The sequence below is a fragment of the Rana temporaria genome, chromosome 5, assembly GCF_905171775.1.
Source record: "Rana temporaria chromosome 5, aRanTem1.1, whole genome shotgun sequence".
NCBI classification, from domain to species: domain Eukaryota; kingdom Metazoa; phylum Chordata; class Amphibia; order Anura; family Ranidae; genus Rana; species Rana temporaria.
The window spans coordinates 113,605,299-113,628,543 of NC_053493.1; the positions used below are offsets into that span (position 1 = coordinate 113,605,299).

At 45.8% G+C, this 23,245-nt stretch overlaps 1 protein-coding gene across 3 annotated transcripts in view; it reads right to left on the bottom strand.

The window, feature by feature from the left end:
* The window catches only part of NEK10 (NIMA related kinase 10), a 326,603-nt gene extending 313,044 nt beyond the window's left edge, over positions 1-13,559 (bottom strand). For 2 of the 3 annotated variants that reach the window (XM_040353019.1, XM_040353018.1), the window contains exon 1: positions 13,416-13,559. The gene's annotated coding sequence lies outside the window, so the exon portion shown is untranslated. The remainder of the gene's footprint in view (positions 1-13,415) is intronic. The other variant, XM_040353020.1, reaches the window with a different exon arrangement.
* Between the last annotated feature and the right edge of the window lie 9,686 nt (positions 13,560-23,245).

Below are 23,245 nucleotides of genomic sequence, written 5' to 3' on the forward strand. Positions count from 1 at the left end.
AGTCCATCAAGTTCAACCTATGTGTGTGATTTTATGTCAGTATTAAATTGTAAATCCCTGTATGTTGTGGTCGTTCAAGGTGCCTATCTAATAGTTTTTTTAAATGATCTATGTTCCCCACTGAAACCACTGCCTGTGGAAGAGAATTCCACATCCTAACCGCTCTTACAGTAAAGAACCCTCTACGCAGTTTAAGGTCTCTACGCAAATTTTACTGAATGGCCATGTGTCATATTAATTTCCCAGTTGTGGAAAAGCTTTATCCCTATTGTGGGATCACCAGTATGGCATAGCTTACAAATGTCCCTGATTTTGAGCAATGTCCCTCTGTCCCTCTTTCCTCCTCATGTGTCCCTCATTTAGGTCTGATCTGTAGATGTGTATATAAAATGTACTTTTTATCTTTCAAAAAGTGTTTCCCAGTTCTAAATTCTAAATTGCTGCATTTGTAAATCTTAAAAGCCAATATAAAGGAAAAGTAGTGGTAAAAAAAAGTCCCTTGTGCATTTAATTAACCTTTTTTTTTGTTAATTCTCCTTTAAGGGGGTGTGGCAGGGGGAATGTCCTATGCCTACATACATTTGCTTGTAGGTGTCCCTCATTCCCATCTCAAAATGTTGGGAGGTATGGTATGATATTTGTACACTGAAATCCTATCAAGCGTCTCCTCTCAAGAGAAAACAAGTTCAATGCTTGTTACCTTTCCTCATAGCCAAGGTCCTCCAGTCCATTTATTAGTTTTGTTTCCCTTCCCTGGGCTATCCCCAGTTCCAGCACGACCTTCCTGAGGACCGGTGCCCAGAACTGTAAAGCATACTCCAGGTGTGGCAGGACCAGAGTCTTGTAGAGTGGGAGAATTATCATTTTATCTTTGGAGTTAAAGTGGTTGTAAAGGTTCATTTTTTTTTTTTAAATAACAAACATATCATACTTACCTCCACTGTGCAGCTCGTTTTGCACAGAGTGGCCCCGATCCTCCTGTTCTGGGGTTCATAGGCGGCTCTCTCGGCTCCTCCCCACTTCAGATAACCCCCTCTGGGAAGCGCTCTCCCAAGGGGGTTACCTTGCGGGAGCGCTCCTGAGTCCTGCATTTTGAAACCATAGCTGCAAATTGCAGGACTCAGCCCTGCCCCCTGACGCCCACGTCATTGGATTTGATTGACAACAGCACGAGCCAATGGCTGTGCTGCTATCAATCTATCCAATGACGAGCCAAGAAGCCTAAGCAACGATCAAGCATGTTTGCGACGTGGGACTTTCCAGGGCTCAGGTAAGTAAAACGTGGGCTGGGGGGGCAGTAATCGTCGGATGAAAAAACACGAACCTTTACATCCCCTTTTTAATGCATGCCAATATTCTGTTTGCTTAGCTTGCAGCAGCTTGGCATTGCATGCAATTGCTGAGCCTGTCATCTACTAGGACCCCCAGGTACTTTTCCATCCTAGATTCCTTCAGAGGTTCTTTCCCCAGTGAGTAGGTTGCATTCATATTTTTGTCACCCAAATGCATTATTTTACATTTTTTCTACATTAAACCTAATTTGCCATGTAGTTGCCCACCCCATTAATTTGTTCAGATCTTCTTGGAAGGATTCCTGCGGAGAAATTATTGACCTGCTTAGCTTAGTATTGTCAGCAAATTCAGAGATTGAGCTGTTTATCCCATCCTACAGGTTATTTATGAATAAATTAAATAGGATTGGTCCCAGGACAGAACCCTGGGGGACTCCACTTCCCACCCCTGACCATTCCGAGTACTCCCCATTTATCACTACCCTCTGAACTCACCCCTGTAGACAGTTTTAAATCCATGTACTCACCCTATGGTCCATGCCAAAGGACTTTACTTTGTACAGTAAAGGTTTATGGGGAATTGTATCAAATGCTTTTGCAAAATCCAGATACACCACGTCTACGGGCCTTCCTTTATCTAGATGGCAGCTCACCTCCTCATAGAAGGTTAATAGATTGGTTTGGCAAGAACAATTCTTCATAAATCCATGCTGATTACTGCTAATGATATCATTGTCATTACTAAAATATTGTATATAGTCCCTTATCATCCCCTCCAAGAGCTTGCATACAATTGATGTTAGGCTAAATGGTCTGTAATTCCCAGGGATGTATCTTGGTCCTGTTTTAAATATTGGTGCTACGTTGGCTTTTCTTCAATCAGCTGGTACCATTCCAGTCCGTGGACTGTTCGTAAAAATTAAGAACAATGGTCTGGCAATTACTTGACTGGGTTCCTTAAGGCCATCTGGTCCTGGTGACTTATTAATGTTAAGTTTTTCAAGTCTAATTCTATTTCTGTCCTCTGTTAGCCATGAGGGTGCTTCCAGTGACATGTCATGAGGATAAACATGGCAGTTTTGGTTACTGAAGCCCCCCGATTCCCTCGTGAAGACAGAGGAGAAGAATACATTCAAAACCTTTGCCATCTCTCCATCCTTAGTAACCAGATTCCCTTCGTCATTCTTTATTGGACCAATATGATCTGACCTCCCCTTCTTACTATTTATGTACTTAAAGAATTGCTTGGGATATTTTTTTCTCTCCTCCACTATGCGCCTTTCATGTTATCTTAGCCACCCTGATTGCACCCTTACATTTCTTGATGCATTCATTGTAAACTTGGAATGCTGATAATGATCCCTCAGCCTTGTATTTTTTGAAGGCCTTCTTCTTTGCTTTTATATGCATTTTTACGTTGGAGTTAAGCCACCCAGGACTGTTATTAGCTCTTTTAAATGTATTTCTCATTGGGATGCACTGGCTAATGCCCTTATTTAATATGCTCTTAAAGCATACAAATTTTTCATTGTTCCTAAGATTTTATCCCAATTATAATTTGTTATAAATTGAGTTGCAGTCCAGTGAGTAAAATAAGTATTCAATCCTCTAGCAAAACCTGACTTGGTGGAGAAACCCTTGTTGGCACAGAGGTAAGGCTTTTCTTGTAGTTGGGTACCAGGTTTGCACACATTTCAGAAGGGATTTTGGTCCACTGTTCTTCACAAATCTTCCCGAAATCCTTAAGGTTTCTTGGCAGTTGCTTGGCAACTCAAAGTTTCAGCGCCCTCAATAAGGTCTGGAGACTGTCTAGGTCAGTCCATAAACTTAATGTGTTTCTATATACTGGGTCATTGTCAGTCTGAAAGACCTGTCTTCAGTGTTCTGAATGAGGAAAGAAGGTTCTCATCCAAGATTTTACAATAGATGACCCGTCCATTGGCCCTTCAATGTGGCAAAGTCAGCATGTACCTTTAGCAGAGAAACGGCCCCAAAGCATAATGTTTGCACCTCCGTGCTTGACTGAAGGGATGGTGTACTTAGGGTCATAGTCAGCATTGTTCTTTCTTCAAACATGGCGAGTCACGTTAATGCCAAATAGCTTACTTTTGGTCTCATCTGACCACAACACTTTCTCACAATCTTTCTTTGAATCTTAGAATCACTTAGATGTTCAGTGGCAAACTTCAGATGGGCCTGTACATGTGCCTTCTTGAGGAGGGGGACCTTGTGGGCGCTGCAGAATTCCAATTTATGGCGGCGTATTGTGGTACCAATGGTTTGTTTGGTGACTGTGATCCCAACTGCCTTGATCATTCACAAGCTCCTCCCATGTAGTTCTGTGCTAATACCTCACTTTTCTCATGATTATCCTTACCCCATGAGGCGAAATCTGGCATGGAGCTCCAGACGGACAGCGATTGATGGGTATTTTCTATTTTCTCACATTTGCAAATAATCGCTCCAACACAAAACAAGTTGGGCCATATTCTCAAACAAGTTACACCGGCGTATATGGAGATGCGCGGCGTAAGTGTAAAGATGCGCCGTCCTATCTATGAAATCAGGCTACTCCTGTCCGTCTTAACTAGTTTAAGTTTACGCAGCGTAGGCGTATATTTCAGCTGATGGCATCCTAGGCTGCCATAGAATTAGTATTCAAATATGCAAATGATGTAGATGCGCTGATTCCCGAACCTACGCGCGATCGGCTTAGGCTACGCGCTGTGCGCGTAAGACGATTGTCTGGCTGAAAGTTACCCCTTATAAAGCTCGGTTAACTTTGCTCCAGACCTGAGTAAGTTAGCTTGAAAAAAGCAAATACAGCAGCACCATCCCGGACGAGCTGAGCAACCAAATTTTGCGGACAACACATTCGTATGCCAACATGCCAGGGGCAGGCGTGGTCTTAGCACTGCTAGTGTGTGAGGAGGAAGAGGCACTTAGAAGGAGGAGGGCACGGAGGAGGGCACGTGAGAGGATCTACCCACAGCGCATTAGCCTCTTTGGCATGGCTGATGTGGATGTGTTTCACCGTTATAGATTCAGCCCTGATGCCATACTTGAAATTACCAGAGCCCTGAAGAATGACATCAGCAGCCCAACACAACGATCCCATGCAGTGCAGCCACTGGTGAAGGTCCTGGCAACATTGCATTTTCTTGCCACAGGCTCTTTTCAAAGAACCAGTGGAGACGTGGTTGGGATATCCCAAACCAGCATGAGTAGATGCGTGCACCAAGTTGTCCCCGCAATACTCCGACGCATGTCGCACCACATAATCAGACCCACCCAGGAGGACATGCGGCTGAAGGCAATGACAGATTTCTGCCTAATTGATGGTTTCCCACGCACTGTGGGTGCAATTGATTGTACCCATGTGGCAATACAGCCCCCCCACGAGACCGAGCACATATACCGCAACAGAAAACATTGGCATTCTATCAATGTCCAAGTGATCGTGGATGCACATGGCCTCATATGGCACGTCCGTGCAAAACACCCCGGATCCAGCCATGACAGCTTTATATTCAGGCAAAGTGACATCCCCAGACAATTTGAGCAGAATGTGTATGGGGACAGCTGGCTGGTTGGTGAGTGACATGGGTGTCAGGTATGACTGTCCCCCCCCATGATGCAGACATCACGAGGGGAACATGCATGACTAACATCCTCCTGTCTTTTCCCTTCCAGGTGACTCTGCCTATGCCCTGGGACCTCATCTCATGACTCCATTCCGCAATCCGCAAACACCAGGAGAGAGAAGATATAACGAAGCACACGCACGCACCCGTGCAGTGGTTGAGCGAACATTTGGCCTCCTTAAGTCACGATTTCGATGCCTGGATAAGACTGGGGGTACCCTGCTGTATTCCCCCAACTTCGTGTGCCAAATCATCGCTGCATGTTGCGTGCTGCACAACTTCGCAGTGAGAAAGGGCCTGCAGATTGACCTACGTGATGACCTGACCCCCCAACCACCATGTCCCCCCCTAACCGAGGCTACCCCGTCTGCTGATGGTACAGCAGTCAGGAGATGTCTCGTGGAGCGAATCTTTGAACGTTAAACACAAACATTAAACATGGCACACAGAAAATGCACGCATGCACACCACTGTGGTCCCTAACACACACCCCACATGCACAGAACATTGGATTAGACCGAAGTACACCGCACGGTACTAAGGAGCAGCAACGCCGCGTCAAGGCCCCAATGATGTTGCTGTCCATTCATACGTCATTCATACGGACCTGGGGAGAACTTATCACCAGCGCCCGAGGGTGACACCCCTTACTGGCAGGAATGTCACCACCCCACATTCACACACCATTCACACTGTACTCTGCAACACTGCCTGTGTGCAGCACCCAAACTAAAAAAAAAAGCTCTTAACCAGAGCAAATAATAAAATAAGCTCTTAACCAGAGCAAATGAACAATAAATAATCACTTGCCCCGGCGCGGGCTACGCCTGGTGCCCAGGTTCCTGGCCCTCACTTGCCTGGGGGGAGCTGGGGCATCAGGTGGAGGAACATCTCCAGGTGGAGGAACATTCCCAGGTGCCTCCCTGCCTGCCTGTCTGCCCTCCAAAGCTAGTGCTATGCGGGTGAGCAATGACTCCTGGGTAGCTGTCTGGGCCTGAACAGCCCTTCGCAGGCACCTGACCTCCCCCACAAGTTCGGCAGTTGTAGTCTGCAGCTCACCCAGGCTGGTGATTGTGGCTGCGCAGTTTCCAGCCACATCTTGCAGAGCATCTGGTACTGCTCCCGAGGAGGCCAAGCTGTCGGACAGGCGCCTCAACTCCACCAAGATTTCCCCCATATGACGGGTTTGCTGGTCCTGCTGCCTGGCCAGATTCTCATGAAGCATTTCTGCCGCACCCCTTGTCCTGTGGGTAGCCCTCCTGGGGACAGGAGTGGCTGGGCCCCTTGCATAGAGTGAGGACCTGGAGGGGCTGGAGATGAGGGGGATGGGACGGGAGGGACTGGAGAGGGTGTTGGAGGACCCTGAGGGGCTGGATATGCGGGGGCTTTGTGATGGTCCTGCCACCACATGCGACTCCTCCAAAAAAAGGAAGACCTCCTGCTCGCTGTGGACCACCTCTTCCTGGACCTCCTCTTCCTGGACCTCCTCTTCATGGACCTCCTCCTCAACAACCTCCTGCGCGGAGGACTGACCACTCCCCTCCACCAAGGCCTGTTGGCTTCCCAGGAGGTCAGTCACAGAAGCAGACTGCTCAGTGGATGATGGTCTGTGACGGCCACTGGCAGCATTGGATGGCCCCGCTTCATCCTGCTCACCTGTGGATGACACAAAACAGTCACATGTTGGTGGACCAACACACTTGTCACATAACCCACCACCCCCACCACACATGCAACACACCAGAAGATAAAACACACTTACCTGTCCTCATGGGTGGCTCACTTGAGTCATGGCCCTCCAGGCCCTCCACCTGCTCCCTCCGAAGGCAGTGGGCAATCACTTCCTCCTCTTGAGTGAGCCGGGTAGAACAGGGTGGCCCCCCTCCTGTGCCCCTGGCATGCTTTGCAATGATGGCCATCTTGTTCCTGACCACACCACGCAGGTCATTCATTTTTTTCTGAATTTCCTGGGGGGTCCTTGCCTCATGGCCTAAGGCATTGACCTGGGCAGTCACTTTCCTAAGGATCTCCTCCTTTTTGGTTTTACTTGTGCTGCCACTGTCAGCACCATGGAGTCTTGAATCGTATCTCTCCATGGCAGAGACTACGATGGCCCTCTCATCTTGGCTGAAATTCTTTTTTCGCCTTTCCTTCCTGGGTCCAGGCATTGCAAAGCTAAAGAGAAAAATCTCCACCAACAGAATCAATGGAGTCACTTTGCACTCGTTGGGCGCATGTGGTGACGCATTTATACACTGGGCCGGCCCAACTCAGCAGGGATTTACGCCTACTGTTGTTTTGCGCATGCGCAGAGGGCGGGGCACGTCCGGCGCATGCTCCGTTCGGTCTGGACATCATTTGCATGGGGTCACGGTTCATTAGCATTCTTCACGCCCACATCCCTCCTACCGTCACTTGCGCCTACTTACGCCGACACATTTCAGCTCCGCGAGCGCAACGTAGGACGCATGTGGTACGGGAATATGGGAGAGCTCTCTCCAAGTTAAGCCGGCGTAGCGCAACTATGATGCGCTACACCTGAGTAAATATGCGCCGATCTACGAGAATATGGCCCGTTATCATTAGGAGCACCTTCTTAAATTGACAGGACTCATCTGAATTATTGTTGGTTGCTTGGAGATCAAACACTTATTTTACTCACTGAACTGCAACTCAATGTATAACATTTGTATTATGTGTTTTTTTCTGGATTTTTGGTTGATATTCTGTCTCTATCATTTAAAATACACCTATGATAAAAAAAATTATAGACCCTTCATTTCTTTGTAAGTGGACAGACTTACAAAATCTGCAGGGGATCAAATTATTTTTCCCACTGTATAGCTATGAATCTGTGGGTAAAGAAATGCCTAGGCACACTCATATACTAGAAAGTGCACTTTTGTTTTTCTGGTCAAATTTCAAAGGACCGCGACAATAAGATTTCTAGATATCATATATCATAGAAAATATTCCCCTTTTTTTTTAGATTAGTTCCATATTAATTAACCACTTAAGGACTGCCTCCTGCACATATACGTCGGCAGAATGGCACAAGCACGTACCTGTACGTCCTCTAAGCGCCCAGCCGTGGGCGCGCGCACCGCGGCACGCGACCTGGTCCGAAGCTCCGTAGCCGCGGGACTCGCGGACCCGATCGCCGCTGGAGTCCCGCGATCGGTCCTGGAGCTGAAGAACGAGGAGAGCTGTGTGTAAACACAGCTTCCCTGTTCTTCACTGTGGCGGTGTCATTGATCGTGTGTTCCCTAATATAGGGGAACACGATCAATGACGTCACACGTCCAGCCCCTCCCCCCTACAGTTAGAAACACATATGAGGTCACACTTAACCCCTTCAGTGCCCCCTAGTGGTTAACTCCCAAACTGCAATTGTCATTTTCACAGTAAACAATGCATTGTTATAGCATTTTTGCTGTGAAAATGACAATGGTCCCAAAAATGTGTCAAAATTGTCCGATGTGTCCTCCATAATGTCGCGGTCATGAAAAAAAATCGCTGATCGCCGCCATTAGTAGTAAAAAAAAAATATTAATAAAAATGCAATAAAACTATCCCCTATTTTGTAAACACTATACATTTTGCGCAAACAACTAGATAAACGCTTATTGCGATTTTTTTTACCAAAAATAGGTGGAAGAATATGTATCGGCCTAAACTGAGGAAAAAAACATTTTTTATATATTTTTGGGGGATATTTATTATAGCAAAAAGGAAACAATATTGAATTTTTTTCAAAATTGGCGCTCTATTTTTGTTTATAGTGCAACAAATTTTAACCGTAGAGGTGATCAAATACCACCAAAAAAAAGCTCTATTTGTGGAAAAAAAGGACACCAATTTTGTTTGGGAGCCACGTCGCACGACCGCGCAATTATCAGTTAAAGCGACGCAGTGCCGAATCGCAAAAACTGGCCGGGTCCTTTACCTGCATTTTGGTCCGGGTCTTAAGTGGTTAAATTAACTGAAATATGATTGGTTGCCCCTGGGTACTGCATTTTCCTTAACATTCTGTTGTTTGCAGTGCCTCTTTGAACAGACCTGCCAGTGTGACGTCTGGGTTTATATGGTGTGATGTAAGCATTGAGTCCCGTACACAAACATATTTCACATGCTTTGTTCTGTTATTGTAATTGCTGGCAAACTCCCCATTGAATGGAGACGGAAGTGTAAACACAGTACTGTCACTTTCTTCGTCACAAACTATTTATTTAAGCCGGGATAAGTTATTTGAAAGGAAAGCTTTATTTGTTGAAGGTGGAGCAAAGAGGTTATCGGAAGTGGACCATATACAGTTATCTAGCTTAGCTCACCCAACACACCTGCTAATTGTCAAAAAGGTAAATATGTAACATAGTTATAAAGTGGCTATAAACCTCATACATGAAATATGAACTGTCTATGGTGTGTATTTATTTCAATTAGTAACAGTAATATTTCTGCCTGCTGCTTCCATCTTCTGCTATCAGCATGAATCACTTCTGACAAGTTTTCCTGACACTAAGATAAAAAAAGGTGACAGGGGAGGGACCTCCAGGTGACTGACAGGCTCAGCCCTGTTCCTGTGTGCTTTGTGAAGGGGGGTTGTCCCTTCCCTCCAATCAGCTCTCAGAGCTCTCCTCACTGAGCTCTGCAGAGAGAAACTTCAGCTCTCCACCCCCTTTTTTTGACTACTCAGACAAGCTTTATAAACTCTGCACTTAGAATGGATGTAGAGAAGACTGCAGATGAAAATGTACTACTTATGTAGGAGGATTTGTTTACAACCACTTTAACAAGTCAGCTCTCTAAGGGTAAAATTCTAACTGCTGGTAGAACAGGATTTATAGTTGGAAGAAATTGTATTGCAGGCAAAAGCTAGTTTTCCCAAACCACGGAAGCCGTACATTGTCTGGGTCGGGCTTTATGTTTTGCTGATGGACCAAAAATTACAGAACATTATTGTGTTCTCCCCCCCAGTGTAACTGAAAACATAATGCAGACATAAGTAGGAGGAATTGGCTAATAACCTAGCAGCAGACAAAAATGACGCTAGTGTCCACACTGATCCGACATGCGCTCTGATTTCCAGAGCACAAGTCACATGACATGTCCAAATCAATGGTTCCCTATGAGAGGTGATAACATATACAAAATTGTCACTTCATTCAAGTCTATGGGGTCTATTTATAAAAAAACATTGGCCCAGATTCTCAAAGGACTTACAACGGCGCAGCGCCATGTACGCCGTCGTAAGTCCTAATCTGACCCGTCGTATCTATGCGACTGATTCTTAGAATCAGTTACGCATAGATATCCATTAGATCCGACAGGCGTAAGTCTCTTACGCCGTCGGATCTAAACTGCATTTTTTTTTCCACCGCTAGGTGGCCCTTCCGTCGAATTCCGTGTCGAGTGTGCAAATTAGCTAGATACGCGAATTCCTGAACGTACGCGCGGCCGACGCAGTAAAGTTACGACGTTTACGTTAGGCTTTTCCCGGCGTAATGTTGCCCCTGCTATATGGTGGCATAAGTGCGGCGAACCAAGGTTAAGTATAGCCGTCGTTCCCGCGTCGAAATTAGAAAAAGTTACGTTGTTTGCGCAAGTCGTCTGTGAATGGGGCTGGACGTCATTTACGCGGCAACTTACGGAGCAAGTGCTTTGAGAATACAGCACTTGCCCGTCTAAGTTGCGGAGGCGTAACTGGCAAAAAAATGTGCATTCATTTTTTTTTTTTTAAAATGTGAACTTATCCTTAAGACCCCTTTCACACTGAGGCGCTTTGCAGGCGCTATAGAGCTAAAAATAGCGCCTGCAAAGCACCCTGAAAGAGCGACTCCATTCACCTATCAGTGTAGCCTCATCAGTGCCCATCATTTCCATCTATCAGTGCCCACCAGTGCCGCCTCATCAGTGCTGCCTATCAGTGAAACCTCTCAGTGCCCTCTATCAGTGCCTCCTGATCAGTGCCCATCAACAGCACCTATCAGTGCCACCTATTACTGCAGCCTATCAGTGCTCATTAGAGATGAGCCGAACACCCCCAGTTTGGTTCGTATCAGAACATGACGTTTTTACAACTTTTTTTTGCATTGATACATGTCCCCTGGAGCAGGACCCAGGTCCCCAAACACGTTTTATGACAATAACTTGCATATAAGCCTTTAAAATTAACACTTTCGATTTTTCATGTTCAAGTCCCATAGACTTCCCATAGACTTTAACGGTGTTCGAAAAAAATTAGCACTTTAGATTTCTCTCATAGACTTTTACAGGGTGTTACGCGGCTTTTCGAATTTGCTGCGAACACCGCAAACTGTTCACTGTTCGAGTCGAACATGAGTTTGACTCGAACTCGAAGCTCACTTCTAGTGCTCATCAGTGAAGGAGAAAAATTACCTGTTTGCAAAATTTTATAACAAACTATGAAAACCCCAGTGGTGATTAAATACCACTAAAAGAAAGCTCTATTTGTGTTAGAAAATTATAAAAAATGTATTTGGGTACAGTGTTGCATGACCGCGCAATTGTCATTCAAAGTGTGACAGCACTGAAAACAGAAAATTGGCATGGTCAGGAGAGGGGGTAAAAGTGCCCTGTATCGAAGTGGTTATTATGTTGATTTTCTCTGATCATCATCTCCATCTGGTGGCCTTAATACAGTACTTTTCTGACTGCGGTATTTCAGGAAATATACCGCATTGTGGACACTAGACAGAGATGGCAATCATAGGAAATTAACATATAAAGCAAATTATGATCCGGAATTGTCATGGCTGGGCGATTGCTTCTGACATGAGTGATGTGTACAAATGCAGAGCAACCCACCTGAATGCAGAGCAACCCACCTGAATGCAGAACAACCCACCTGAATGCAGAGCAACCCACCTGAATGCAGAACAACCCACCTGAATGCAGAACAACCCACCTGAATGCAGAGCAGCCCACCTGAATTTAGAGCAACCCACCTGAATGTAGACCAACCCACCTGAATGCAGAGCAGCCCACCTGAATGCAGAGCAACCCACCTGAATGTAGACCAACCCACCTGAATGTAGACCAACCCACCTGAATGTAGAGCAACCCACCTGAATGCAGAACAACCCACCTGAATGCAGAGCAACCCACCTGAATGTAGAGCAACCCACCTGAATGTAGAGCAACCCACCTGAATGCAGAACAACCCACCTGAATGCAGAGCAACCCACCTGAATGTAGAGCAACCCACCTGAATGTAGAGCAACCCACCTGAATTTAGAGCAACCCACCTGAATTTAGAGCAACCCAGCTGAATTTAGAGCAGCCCACCTGAATGCAGCGCAACCCACCTGAATGTAGAGCAACCCACCTGAATGTAGAGCAACCCACCTGAATGCAGAGCAACCCACCTGAATGCAGAGCAGCCCACCTGAATGCAGAGCAACCCACCTGGATTTAGAGCAACCCACCTGAATGCAGAGCAACCCACCTGAATGCAGAGCAGCCCACCTGAATGCAGAGCAACCCACCTGAATGTAGAGCAACCCACCTGAATGTAGAGCAACCCACCTAAATGTAGAGCAACCCACCTGAATGCAGAGCAACCCACCTGAATATAGAGCAACCCACCTGAATGCAGAGCAACCCACCTGAATGCAGAGCAGCCCACCTGAATGCAGAGCAACCCACCTGAATGTAGAGCAACCCACCTGAATGTAGAGCAACCCACCTGAATGCAGAGCAACCCACCTGAATGTACAGCAATCCACCTGAATTTAGAGCAAATCACCTGAATGCAGAGCAACCCACCAGAATGCAGAACAACCCACCTGAATGCAGAACAACCCACCTGAATGCAGAACAACCCACCTGAATGCAGAACAACCCACCTGAATGCAGAGCAACCCACCTGAATGCAGAGCAACCCACCTAAATGTAGAGCAACCCACCTGAATGCAGAGCAGCCCACCTGAATGCAGAACAACCCACCTGAATGCAGAACAACCCACCTGAATGCAGAACAACCCACCTGAATGCAGAGCAGCCCACCTGAATGCAGAGCAGCCCACCTGAATGCAGAGCAACCCACCTGAATGCAGAGCAGCCCACCTGAATGTAGCGCAGATCACCTGAATGTAGCGCTGTGGTGTGATGAAGACACATAGAAGACAATCCTATCATATGGACCCCTGTGTGTGTGTTGTGTCTGTGTGTGTGTGTCTTCTACAGATCAGCTGATGGTGATTGTGACACAAAGTGACAGATGAAAGCAATACACAATGTACACACCAGCCATCATCATACTGCAGACAGACCTCCGTGTTGTTTTATTGCTGACAATGTAATCGAGTCCCATCACATTCAGGAAGATATCACACCATTCCTCCTCCCATGCAGTGACAATGACATTACTCATCACAGGTGACACATCAGATTCCAGCACATGGCCGGACTCCCCCCTGTGTCCCCGGATCACAGCCCCCCGCCCCTTTCTACTCACATGCTGCTCTCCGGTGCTGGTGGCCGCTCTGCGGGTCCCGGCTGCCGGTCTCCCTGGTAACGCTGTAAACAATGAGTTGCCTAGTGACAAGAAGGGGCGTGGCCAGACAGGCGCACACCTTGTAATCCTACTCGGGCAAGAGAGCTGTAATCCTACACAGGATCATAGGAGGAAACTCCGATTTCCATTGCTGTCCCACGGCTGCTCACACTAGAAAGAAAAGCCGACATGTAGTAGGTGTTGTGTGTATTGCAGTGATAAGGAGAGCAGAGAATGAAGACACAGCGAGTGTCACAGATCTCTCCCAAGCTAACACACAACATCCTCCCACCACTCTGTCCACACAATGCTGGCAATGCCATTTCTAACCATTCATGTCACTCTGTGTTTATGTTGTGAGTTCACACTTCTGATGTTGCAAACTCAGAACTTGGATAACATAGAGCTAAATGAATTATAAATTCGTTTCACATTATCTGGACATACAGAGTGCTAGGGGTATACAGATATACATTTACATCTTCTAACAGGAAGAGGTTTTCTTTCAGTACCAATTTTGTATTATGTAACTTTTATTTATTAGTAGATAGATGAGCACAATAAGACATAGAATAGGCATCCCCGTGCCACTAGTAACTAAACTGCTGCAAGCACCAAAAGGGTTAAACCAGAACCACAAAGATAAATGAAAAAAAAAAAAGGAATAGTGCTGCGCTGTATAAATCTAAACATGAATAGCCATAGCAAATAAACTGTAATCCATGCACAAAAAAGTGACAATGTGCTAAATATATGCTATATATAAACAGCCGTAGCTGTACTGATGAGTGTGCGAATAACGTGACAATGTGCAATGATGCAAATAATCAAGTGACTTATGCTGGCCATACACTATACGAAAAAATCGACTGAACGAACTTTCGAAAAACGACCGTTCGGCCATGAGCGGAAACGACAGTGCCATCATGTAATGACCAATAAATCGTTCAGTGGACATAAATAAAAATTTGGTTCATTTTTTTTACATATACCTAGTGCAGAAAGTTCGGACGGGAAACACATTAACCTTTCAATTTTTAATTCGTTCGGCAGAAAATTTCCAAACTTGTCCTTCGTTTTTTTTGGCTCAAAAACGTCCCTGTGTTTTTTATTTTGTTTGTTTATTTTTTTGTGGTTGAACTGGATGGACTTGTGTCTTTTTTCAACCTGATTATGTAACCATGTCCCAACAATTATCGATTTTGTGCCCATTAACTGTTCGAAAAACGAACGCACTGTCTGAAAGACCGAATTTCGCACGATTCTTCGTATAGTGCAAAATACGTGATGATATCTTCTGTGCAAAAATAAAAAGTGCAGAAAGTGACTCCTTATCTTCAGTGCAATATACTAGTGCATCAGGTGTCCCCTTACCTCACATCTGTAAGGTAACAGCATGTAAATATATCTTTAAAGGTGAGCTCCCTGTGTGTCCAGATAGTCACGACCTCCCGATCAGGTGCGGTAGTGTATGCCCACCTTTGGATGCCCAAACTTGCTGCCAATTATGGCCAATATTGGCATGCCTTCAATGGGTGGGTAATAGAAGAAGAAAAGGGGGGCTCGATGGTGTAGTATGTTTCAAAATGAATTTATTGCGGATAAAAGCGAAAGTACTCACATTTCAATATAACACACAATTCACAACAAAAAACGAGCAGCGAGCTCGCCGACATCATTTCTGGTGCCTGAACATTCTGACGCGTGTTCGTTATGGTCACGTGACTATCGGGATTTATTTTTTTCAGATGAGCACAATAGTCAGTTTTTTTTTTTATTATAAACATATCTGACCACATCTCAGCCCCCTACTCCCCCAGACCACTTCAAACATCCAGCTGATGGACATCACTCAGGCCCTTATCTACCCAACATCACTCCCTGGTCACCTCACATGCTGCCATTAAAATAAATCCTCACCTATTCTGCTACTGTCATACTCTCCACACCCCTCTCCTCTACATATTGAAATTGGAGGGATTACACCAACTGGATCGGGGCTGTACTGACGGCACAGAAGGGATAGAACAACTACAGAGGGAGGACACTGCGAGAGAAGACCAACATAGAGGGGAGACGAGACTGGAGAAGGATGACATGGGATGGAGTAGGAGGACCTAGAATGAAGGAAGAGGAGGACATGGGATGGCAAAGATGGGACTGCAAAAGGAGGATGATGTGGGATGGAAGAGATGGAACTGGAGGAGGAAGAAGACATGGGATGGGGAACAAGGGACTAGAAGAGGAGCACATGGGGATAGAGGAGGACATGGGATGGAGGATTTGGGAGTGGAGGAGAAAGAGGACATGGGATGGAGGAGATGGGACTGGAGAAGGAAGAGGACATGGGATGGAGGAGGAGGACATGGAATGGGGGAGAAGGGACTGGAAGAGGAGCACATGGGACGGAGGAGATGTGACTGGAGAAGGAAGAGGACATGGGATGGAGGAGGAGGACATGGGATGGGGGAGAAGGGACTGGAAGAGGAGCACATGGGATGGAGGATAACATGGGATGAAGGATATGGGAGTGGAGGAGTAAGGCCCCGTACACACGACCGAGTTTCTCGGCAGAATTCAGCCAGAAACTCGATCGGAGCTGAATTCTGCCGAGAAACCCGGCGTGTGTACACTTTCGGCCGAGGAAGCCGACGAGTTCCTCGTCGAGCCAAATAGAGAACATGTTCTCTATTTCCTCGGTGTTCAATGAGGAAAGTTGGCTCGCCGAGAACCTCGGCGGCTTCACACAGAACTCGACGAGCAAAACGATGAGTTTTGCCCGTCGAGTTCCTCGGACGTGTGTACGGGGCCGAAGAGGACATGGGATGGAGGATATATTGGGTTGTAAGAGTATTTAAATAAAAGTGGATGCACTGAAGGAGTTGGTGGGATGGCCAGTGGGTGTATTTGGTGGGACAGACAGTGGGCGGGCCTTGAGGAATGTTTGTGGTCAGGCCCAGGGGGTGGGGAGGAGGCAGACCTAAAGCTGTGTAAGAGGCCCCAAAATTTCTGATGGCTGCCCTGCATGGCACGAACCTCCTGACTGTGGCACAAACCTTCTCCTGACCGTGGCACAAACCTTCTTCTGACCATGGCATGAACCTCCTGCTGACCATGGCACGAACCTTATCCTGACCATGGCATGATCATTCTCCTAACCAGGGCACCATACTTCTCCTGACCATGACAACTGGGTACCTGACCGTGGCACAATCCTTCTCCTGACCGTGGTACGATCCTTCTACTGACCATTGCACGAACCTCCTGACTGTGGTACAAACCTTCTCATTACCATGGCACGAACCTTCTACAAACCATGACACGAACCTAATCCTGACCAAGGCACGATCCTTCTCCTGACCATGGCATGAACCTTATCCTGACCATGGCATGATCATTCTCCTGACCATGGCACCATGCTTCTCCTGACCATGACAACTGGGTACACACAGACAAAAAATCAACCACTTCAGTAGGGACCAGCTAAATTTCGATCTGTGTGGAGCCCTACCAGTTCAACAGAAGGCGATCATTAGATTGGTTTCTGACAAAGTCTTGACAAAGCGCTGATCTGTGTATTCATGACACAGGAGTCCAGCTGTTAGAATACAGCAGGAGGATCCCTGCATCCACCTCAATTGCGTGGATGCAAGAATTGTTTTTTTTTGTTCAGCCCACTGGTTGAACGGGAAAAAAAAAAAAAAGTGTGTGCCCAGCTTAAGGTAAATGCACCCCACAGAGCCCCCACCCTCCTAGTTACCCACCCCCTTCATACCACTACCATAACAGTCCTCCTAAGGGTGGGTACAAACTGATGCTAGTTCAGCAGGGACCAGCCAAATTTTAATCTGTGCTTGGCCTTCTCCCATCCAGTTAGACAGAAATCGTTCAGCAGATCGACTTCTGTCGAAAGATCATGCTAGTGTAGCGGTATTGTGGCCATATACAGTATCTCACAAAAGTGAGTACACCCCTCACATTTTTGTAACTATGTTATTATATCTTTTACACTTTGCTAAAATGCAAAGTAGTGAGGGTCCAGCTTGTACAACAGTGTGAATGTGCTGTCCACTCAAAATAACTCAACACACAGTCAATTAATGTCTAAACTGCTGGCAACAAAAGTGAGTACACGTAAGTGAAAATGTCCAAATTGGGCCCACAGTGTCTATATTGTATGGCCACCATTATTTTTCTAGCACTACCTTAACCCTCTTGAGCATGGATTTCACCAGAGCTTCACAGGTTGCCACTTGAGTCCTTTTCCACTTCGCCATGACAACATCACGGAGCTGGTGGATGTTAGACTTTGCGCTCCAACACCTTCCTTTGATGTCCCACAGATGCTCAATAGGGTTTAGCTCTGGAGATATGCTTGGCCAGTCCATCACCTTTACCCTCAGCTTCTTTAGCAAGGCAGTGGTCATCTTGGAGGTGTGTTTGGGGTCATTATCATGATGGCTCCTCGGAGGAGGAACCAAGAACAACTGACATGGGAACCTATGGGTGACATCACCACATGAGCCATCGCCAAGTGCTTTCCCCCCAGCAGCCGCATCTGGGCGAACTCCCAGATTATATTGCGGTTCAGCTTGGAAACGCCTACTCCTGCGGGAGAAGTACCCATAAGCCGGATTGCAAATATAGATTATAAGGTATGTGCAGCCTAAAAAAAAAATGCCAATAGTACATGTTAGAGGTATAAAGAATTTTGTCTGATATAGATGTTATTTGGGTGAACCTCCGCTTTAAGGACCAGAAGCTACAGTTATACTGCAGCAGGTTGGCTCCCATGGATGCATTGCCATAGCTGTACTTCGGCCGCTTTAAGAGCTCTAAGTGGAGCGACAACGGAGCCCATATGCGTGCCCGCTCCTGAGAGAGACAGAACGGAGATCTGTCAAATGTAACACAGACAGATCTCTGTTCTGTCAGGAGAGACCGATCTGCTGTTCATACTGATTATGAACAGCAATCCGTCTCCTCCTGGCAGTCCCATCCCCCCACAGTTATAAACACTCTCTAGGACACACATTTAACCCCTTGATCACCCCCTAGTGTTAAACCCTCCCCTGCCAATAATATTTATACAGTAATCAGTGGCTAGTTTTAGCTCTGATCACTGTATAAATGTCAATGGTCTCAAAAAAGTGTCAAAGGTGTCTGGATCTGTCCACTTCAATGTTGCAGTCCTGCTTAAAAGAAAACGCTGATCACCGCCATTACTAGTTAAAAAAATAAATAAAAAAAAGAGGAATAAATTTGTTGTTTTACATTTTTTTGGGGATATTTATTATAGCAATATATAAAAACAATATATATATATTTTCAAAATTGTCGGTCTTTGTTTATAGCACAAAACAAAAACCACCATTAAATACCACCAAAAGAAAAAACTCTATTTGTGGGGAAAAAGGGACATAAATTTAGTTTGGGTACAGTGTCGCACGAGTACTTGTGTAATAGTCAGTTAAAGCGATGCACTGCAGTATTGCAAAAAATGGCCTGGTCATTAAGGGGCAAATCCTTCCAGCCCCTAAGTGGTTAAAATGATACCCCCCCTGAAAAAAAAAGTTCTGCGGACGCCCATGAAATGGTGAGAGGATGGATGAGAAACTAAAGGCCTAGAAGGGTCAGAAAGTGAACCTACAGAAACTTTAAATTTTTTTGGGACCATTGACATTTATACAGCGATCAGAGCTATAAAAATGCACCGATTACTGTGTCACTGGCAGGGAAGGGGGCAATCAAGGGGTTAAATGTGTTCCCTCGTGAGTTTCTAACTGTGGGGGGGATGGGACTGAGTGGAGGAGGAGACATATCGCTGTTCGTAATTACCAAGAACAGCAGATCTGTCCCTTCGCTCCTGTCAGAACGAGGATTTGTGCGTTTACATACACAAATCCACTTTCTGACCCTCATGCCCACGATCGTGGGTGGTGGATGGCGATCGCACCTGCCTGCCATGTGTGGCTCTTAAAGGAGCCAGTGTACGGGTACGTCAATTCGCGGGAATGAACCACTTTGCCGACGTATATGTCCGTGAGCCAGTCGGCAAGTGGTAAAGCTGCTTTTGATACAAGTTTTCAGTAAGGGTTGTACTGCTAAAAAACGTAACAATATGAAATATAATGGGAAATATAATATAAACGGGTAATTGTAGCTTGACAATGGCAGGAGGCACATGTACACGCTTATGCCAGGCTGCTGGAGAAACCTTTGTTACCCTTGGTAACCAATTGCTGCTTTCTGTACCACATTATCTTGTGCTGCCGTCTCCATACCCCAGTGTGTTTAACTGACCCAAGCTCTAGATTATGTGTCGGTTACTTGCATTACACCTCTTTAGCAACTTTAAAATCAGGCAAAGACAAGGTTTCATGAACTTTACATAGATAACTCAGCAGAGCAGACAGACACAGATACCAGTCTTTCCGTAAATGAATCTACAAATCAGGCTTTGTAGCTGCCCCAACATACCTGTACAGGAAAGAGTCCATAATGGCAGATCTCCAAAGCGTGAATCTTCAGGCAAATTGCAGATCTCACTGGTCCTGTTCTCTGTAGAAGGCTCTTTATCCTCAGATGCTCTGGATTCGACCGTAGACTGAACATACAAACTGCGGCAATGGCATTATGTCTTATGCAAAACTGCATAGGATCGCAGCTTATGTACTTTGAATTTAATTGGGCATCAGAATATGCGTGGCCGAGAGACTGAAGGAGATCTGATTGAGAGACATTTGCTGGAGGGTATTACCTGTGAAGACTGGCCTGGAGAGGGACCCTTTCCTTCCTTACTGGAGAGTATAGCATGGAGACTGGGTCACCAACAGCTGTCCTTGGATGTTGAGAGCAAAACTTGATTATGGATCCCAGGTGTGCATGTGCTTGGGGTTGCAAGTGCCAGAGGTTGCTGTAAGGACTGACACTGCTCACATGGAGTAACAGATTATCTGCCTATACCCTCATATCCCCACCAAAGGCTGTAACAATAGAATTGTATCTAAAGTTTTGGAGCATCCTGCACCCTTAAATCAACTCCTGTTCAAGTTTCTGCAAATAAAACTCACAAAAGACATCCCCTAGACTGAGCTGGTGTTGTTGGAACTGTCTGTGGCAGGTAGCCCTTCTACTACTTTGAGAGAACCTGTCTACTTCCAGCGGCCCGTTTGGGGAGTGCGCTACACATCCAAAATATTCTCTCCCCCGCCAACTTCGGGTCAGTGCAGCACTCATTTATGAACAAGCCAGCAGCAGTGCTTTACGTAGGTAAGACTAGACAGGAATTTTGGAAAAGAGCCTATTGCCACATTCCGAGTATGAAAACGTGCAACCCTGACCTGCAATGGGGCAGTCATGTTGCTACAACTCATAAGGGGAACTTTCCCCAAAATTACATTTTTACACCATAGCCTGCAGGGAGGGGGCTGGAACAAGATTCTGCTCCAATGCTAACTGAGGTGGATCCACAAACTGGAAGCAACATCCCCTCCTGGCCTGAATGATGCCATTAATTTCCCCCATTTTTTTTTAGAGCGCTTGGGGCCAGATTCACAAAAGGGATACGACGGCGTATCTGCTGATACGCCGTCGTATCCCTGTTTCTATCTATGCGACTGATTCATAGAATCAGTTACGCATAGATATCCCTAAGATCCGACAGGTGTAATAGTTTTACACTGTCGGATCTTAGGATGCAGTACCGCGGCCGCCGCTGGGGGGAGTTTGCGTCGTAAACCAGCGTCGGGTATGCAAATTAGAAGTTACGGCCGATCCACGATGGTTTTTCGCATTCGCTACGTCGCCGCTAGTATAGTTTCCCGTCGCAAAGTTACTTTTTTTTTGGTGCCTTAACTTTAGTCAGCAAGTGTATTGCTGTTTAAAGTATGGCCGTCGTTCCCGCGTCGAAATTTAAAAATCAACGTCGTTTGCGTAAGCCGTCCGGGAATACGGAAGTACGCTACACGCGTCACCGTTCAAAAAAATGACGTCACGGCGCGCAAAGCACGGCGGGAGTTAGGAAACGGAGCATGCGCAGTAGGTCCGGCGCGGGAGCGCGCCTAATTTAAATGGGACTCGCCCCATTCGATTGGGCACGCCTTGCGCCGGACGGGTTTAGGATACACCGCCGCAAATTTCCAGGTAAGTGCTTTGTGGATCGGGCACGAACTTGGAAAAATTGCGGCGGTGTAACTTAAACCAGTTACGTTACGCTGCGCCCGGGCTATGTGAATCTGGCCCTTAGTTTCAGGGGGCATTAAAAAATAAGTTCACATCTTGTACTTTATTTTGAGATCTGACAGATCCTTGGATTCTTAGATACTCTCTTCTTACCATTTTGTTATCGGCTATTTTAAGTAATACTCTGTTACTATATGCCAATCTCTGCCATCTTCTGGGTGTTTATATAGTGTTGTATTGTTATTGTTTACCATAGCATGTGTATATACTGAATTACTGCATCGTATTCGTTGTAATCTTTCCCAATGTGTGATCATTCATTTGTGCAAGACTAAACTACACATGTTGTACTTTTGTGTGGCAACATTTGCCTCTTAGGGATCCCTCTCCTTTTTCCACATTGTTTGACCTTGAGGGTCTGCATGGCACACGTAAGTCAATTGTCAGACCTTTTCACGAACGAGTGGCATAGAGGAGATTTTTTTTCTTGGCGGAAGTGGTGCTTTCCCCTGCCCCTTGTTCCATAGGTGCCAGATGGGTTTTCTCCAGCGCTCAATGCATCAGTGAGCGCCGGTGGGTTTCCGGCGTGCGACATTGGAGATGGTTACATGGCGCAGGGTGGGGCACATACGGAACACATGCCATCGGGGATCGGGAGGCCTTTTCCCACGCTTCCTGATATAAAAGGAAATACACTTTTCAGTCACACTGATCCATCCCAGGTCCCAGCCAGGCAGGCCTCTACAGGGCCTCTATTGTGCACCCATGTTTACTGTCTGCTTCCAGGTGAGACTCATCTGTGCATTCTTTGTCCATCCCACGGTTGTCTTATGTTTTGGCCAACTATGGTGCACGGATGGCAGGAGCCCCAGTTTATGGTGTTCTCCTGCCATATAGGATTAGTACTCATACATTAAACATTTTAAATTCTGTGTATTTTATAATAAAATTGACAGGCCTTGGATCATTGTCTGCACTGCTTTATGGCCACAGCTATCTCATGGATCAGAAATAAACACACACTGGGAGAGTCAGTAAATTCAGAAGTTCTTGTCTCGTTACTTGTGGGATAGAATTACAAATGCAGAAACCAAAAATTTAACATTCCTAAAAGTGCTGGTCTTGGAAGAAACTTCAGTCGGGAATTACTCGCTACAATAAGCGCAAGCAGCAGGAAAGACAAGTATTCCTTCCCAAGTACAGGGCATTTTGAAGAACTTTTTTCTAAGTTGCTGTTAGGCAAAGAAAAATATCAGTCGGATAAACAGACTGGACAAGTTAGAACATTTTTTTCTTGTAGACCTGAATTAAATCTGAACGCTGGCCGCATAATTCCTTGCATTCTCATCTTTTAATCAACATTCTGATTGTCCATTTTTTTTTTAACCATACAACCTATACTTAATGCAAACAAGATTGTAAATCAACCTAAACTTTTTACAATCCGTATGATTATTGATTTTATCGGCCATATAAAAACGAGGATGCATACATTTCTGCATCTTCATCTAAGTTAGTAGACAAAAAAAAAAAGAAATCTTAAAAAAAAACGGAAAAAAAACACCACCACTTGCTGAAATTTCATTAATCTTTTATTGCTTACAATC